The sequence below is a fragment of the Centruroides sculpturatus genome, unplaced genomic scaffold, assembly GCF_000671375.1.
Source record: "Centruroides sculpturatus isolate CEXI.00-Female unplaced genomic scaffold, Cexi_2.0 scaffold1605, whole genome shotgun sequence".
Lineage (NCBI taxonomy): Eukaryota > Metazoa > Arthropoda > Arachnida > Scorpiones > Buthidae > Centruroides > Centruroides sculpturatus.
Genome location: NW_019385722.1, coordinates 649 through 5,486, shown reverse-complemented (window position 1 = coordinate 5,486; position 4,838 = coordinate 649). Strand labels below are relative to the sequence as shown.

The window sequence follows — 4,838 nt, the reverse complement described above, 5'->3', positions numbered from 1 at the left end:
GCGCCCGCGAAAATTCAAAAATACAAAAATGAAGTATATTACCAAGTAACCCAGTGAGAACTGCTTGCCTATCATTTTAGTTCAAAATACAAGAAGTTTTATTCCAAGCAAGCATCGCAAGCCCGCTAGGTTAATTTCTGCTGCTTGCTTGAAATAAAATTTCTCATATTTTATATTAAAATGATAGGCAAGCAATTCTGTTAAAAGCACTGGCACTGAACGTTTCGCTTCTTGCAGTCTATTTTGCAACTTTTTTAAAATGATGTCAATCCCGAAAATCTCGGGATTAGGAAAACTTAATCCCGAAAATTTTGGGACTGAAAAGTTGTTGGGATCCCGGGATCCCGATTTTCGAGATCCCGGGATCAAATCCTCTAGGTACAGTACATGCGAGGCATTTAACTCTTTAATGTAAGATTTTCGGACCCATGTTCACATGAAATTTTTGTAGTGTTTTGGTGTAAGGAACATATCCCTCCATGTATGAACACTAATTTAGATACACTCGGTATACCCTTCATGATATATAAAGATATCTATATCAGATTTAATTTCGTTGATAATAAGTTTCTAAATACTGTACTGTACATAACAATGTCAGTTCTTAATTATTAAAACTTAATTATCTTTAACTATGTTGCTGTAATTAACACTGTTAAACACGCATAAACTTCAATGCGAATATTACAAAAATTTATTGTGTTCAATTTCATTTATTAGACACTGGATCGGATACCAATAGACAACGATGAAATTTATTATATAAAAAAAGTCCATAGAAAGAAATTGGTATGAGAGCATAATAGGAATACTTGAAAGGCTTACAGACCAGATTTTTCGACGAAACTACGTCATGATTGGTTCAAAATGGGAATTATCTATGTACAAGTTGGAATGGGAGAAGCAAATCAAACTTCATCTTCCATCCGATATCCTATTTACAAATTTCCTCTCCATCCAGATCAACAGAAAACTCTTTCATTACACCGAGGAAGTTATCAGAATGTAAGTCGATGTAAACTTTATGTATTATTTTCTAGTTATATAAATTTTTGCTTTTTTAGGGTAAATATTATTCAGCAGAGTGGTTTGCCCGAAAAATATGCTCGAAATATTATCGAAAAAAGAAAGATTTACTCTGAATTCAATTCCTACGAAGACGAGGATAAATTGAACAGTTGTATTAAACTTGAAGACATTACAAGTTATTTATACTTCTTGTGTGCTGGTTACATTATTTCTTTCTTCACGCTTCTGCTTGAAATTTTAATTAACAAGATAATAAATCGGGGAGGGATCAGAAACTAAAAGGAATATAGTATGTTTGCTATTTCGCTTGTAATTACAGTTAAATGGATTGTTAAATGCTATATTCGTGCAATGTATTGTTAATCACTTCACTCGCAATTGAGGAGTTATGCACGAATTTCAAAATTTTCACGAATTTGTCATTAGAAATGAATTTAATATATTATTAGAAATGAAATAATATTGTATTAATTCGTATTGTATAATTTTAATAATAGTTAAAATTAAATTGATGTAATTTTAACAAGTAATTTCTTTAAGTGTCTCTCTTTCTGCTTTACTTGTAATAATAATAATAATTTTTTTTTATTCCTGTCTCGTTTCTATCGTTAGATGCAAAACGGTTAACCGTACTTTCTCCGGAATTAATAAATTTAATCTATACTTCTGAGGAGTTGAAGCTTTTTTTTTATCTGGAAACAATTGCAGATGTGACTATGAATCTCGTTTCACAAAGTATTGGTTGCTGAGGAACGTGAAAAATATCGGCGATTTCTTGAAGGTTTCCTGTCAAACTGATTCGTCTATTTCGTCTTTTACCGAAATTGTTTCCGGGATTTTTGCACACAAACTGAAAATAATGTAGCTTGTGTTGATGTATTGATAACCCGTGTTATTGTTCTCAGTCAGGGCAATGTTATTGATATGATTCTATTCGTGTATATCGTTTTCTGCAGGAGAAAAAACACCATTACAGAAAAGTACATTCATTCATTTATTTCTTTATTAATGCACACAATGGTACATGCCGGGTTCCGCAGTGAGCACTACCCGGTGATAACAAATTACAATAATAAAGATACAGATAGATATAGGTGTTACAAAATACATAATTAATTATAATATAAAGGTAAAATACACAGGAGTAATAGGTACACAATACAATAACACAATACAATACAATACAGAAAACACTGACGATCGAGCGGTGTCTCGAAGATAGTGCTTGGTGCGATTCCAGCTAAAACCCAGTCAAATTCGACACCAATACACAAAGTCCATCCTTAAAAATACAAAAAAGTACAGTAGACTCCTCTATAACACTGTTGATAATTCCGTATTATATGAATTCCATGTCATACGAGTCACTTAGATTTTACAAATACGTGTGCCAGGCTGTGAACAGCTCGCGTATTCGTAAAATCTAATTTTTTTACACCAATCATAACCTGTGTTTTAATTATTTGATCCTCATATTTTCATCATGCATTTAATTATTTGATCATCATATTTTCATTTGTTACATCAAAATTTCGATGTTTTGATCTGTACCTTTGCAGCAGAAACGATCCAGTTTTATCAAAAGTGATGTTTTGGACATTACTTAGGGGCCGTCCATAAATTACGTAAGGTATTTTGGGGTGGGAGGGGGTCAATGATTTCTTACTATTTCTTACTCAGGGGTAGGGGGTAATAAATCCAGTCTTACGTAATATTCTTAAATTTATTTTTTTTTATTTTGTTGAATCTGGAGTTTTGAATTTGGCTTTAATTGGGTGGTTTCTGTTAAGAACGCTCGTTGTACTAACGCCATCTCGTGTGACGTGATAATATATTAGACGTAGAAATGCAAAAAATAAACTTAGATGATGTTTACCAAAGATTTTTCAAGTCATATAAAAAAGCACATGCCAACAAGAAAAGTGATAACGTACAAAAAGATGCAAATCTAGTATGGACCGAAGCAAAAGCTCGATACGGCACTGATACAAACGGATTCAGTACTTTTATACAACAACGTATAAACCATTACGACACTCAAGATAAAAAAAGAAAAGTTGGCTTATTGTCATATTTTAGTAAGGTATGTTGTATATTAAGTTGCTTTTTATACTTTTTTGCTTTCTAATCAATAAAGTGTTATGAACTTGATATATATATACTGTAATTATTCTTTTTATGAAACAGAATAATTATAACCTAGTCAATCAAAAGAAAGAGTCTGAAATCGTTACAAAAATGATAACTAATTTGGCTCCTAACCATGATAATACTCCTCTTCCTATTGCAAAAAGCATCGATGTTGAGTGCACTGTTGGAAATAGTATATCTTCACCAAAAGCTTATAAAAAAANAAACGATTCCTTTTCGAGTCACGAGAAAGATCCACCTTGAAGAATCTACTTGACACCATCTGTTATTCTGGATGCAAAATGTTGATGGAACTTTGAAACTTGCGCTCATATTTTCCACCATTGTTGTCTAGTCTGTGACGTTTTTGAAATTTAACGACACGACGCGATGTCCTTTTTCGTCATTAATCTTTCCTCTTTTCAAAATTTCTATGTTCTAATTATGTTCATATGAGCGACTCTTCAAAGGTCCATCTCTACTGGAGGTCGTGTTTACAATTATTAATCGTTTAAAATTATTGCGTTCCGTTTACATCAATAAAGTTTTTTTTTTCTCTCGTCGTGGTTTCATATGACTAACACAACTAATTCGATCTTTGATCGGTTTTTAACAATAGACGATTTTTTCTAGTTTCGTTTTAATAAATTTCTAATAATAAATATTTAATTTCAATTCATTTTTTGGGGCCTCACACATTGGACCTCAACAATCTTAGACAGATCCAACCTTGCGCTCCAGTTCCAGAAGGTTCCAGAATAATGCCAGTACCACAAACTGCTAGGATATATTCCAGAAAGTTTCAGAAGCATTCCCTTATTAGAGATGGGTAATGTGACGCCATCTAGTAGGGATGAGGGATGTAAATCTGGTTCCTTTTTCTTTGAACTCGGATAACTTTTCCGTAGGTCAACCGAAAATCACCAAACTCTGGAAAAATATCAAGCAACTATGTAGATTTATATTTTAAGAAACAGCATCCAAAACTGCCAAAATACGCTTTTGTTATTAAGCATCAAAGAGGCGAAAGTCGACACTTCCGTTTTTTGAATATATCTTTTATCTGAGTCAATAATATTTTCCAAAAAGTAATTTATGCACATGCCAGAATTCCCCTGAGTATTTTGACACCAAAATCATCAAAATCTAACGTGGAATTTTTTTAAAAATCAGACAGTGACGAAAGTGAAAAAGCTACTGCAGAAGCCCAGGCAATTAATTTATTTAACATATTAAAATTAAATGATTTAAAACTAGAATATTTATAACTTCTATTCTATCCTATCAGCTTAGTTGTGTCCAACTCTCGGTCACTCTATGGATCGAAGCTCTCCATGCCTCTGTATCCTGCGCAGCCTCCTTCAATTCAGTTATAGATAATTAGTGTCACTTTTGATTGTGTGGAGCCACCGAATCCTTGGTCGGCCTCGCGCTTTTTCTCGCTAACCATCCCAGCTTGACCGCCTTCTCAGGGGAGCTGGTTCTCATTATATGACCAAAAAAAGACAATTTATGTTTGTTTATCTGGACTTCCAGTGAGATTTTCGGAAGACAGTTTTGTTGGTAATGCGCGCTGTCCATGGAATGCGCAAAAGTCGTCTCCAACAGTACATTCATTCATTCATTTCTTTATTAACGCACACAATGGTACATGCCGGGTTCCGCAGTGAGCACTACCC

The 4,838-nt window shown here is 33.4% G+C and overlaps 1 long non-coding RNA gene across 1 annotated transcript; it reads left to right on the top strand.

Annotated features, from left to right (window-relative positions):
- Positions 1-2,988: 2,988 nt before the first annotated feature.
- LOC111641528 lies at positions 2,989-3,387 on the top strand. The gene is made up of 2 exons (XR_002759421.1): positions 2,989-3,112; positions 3,217-3,387. It is a non-coding gene; the product is annotated as an uncharacterized LOC111641528 (long non-coding RNA).
- Positions 3,388-4,838: the final 1,451 nt, after the last annotated feature.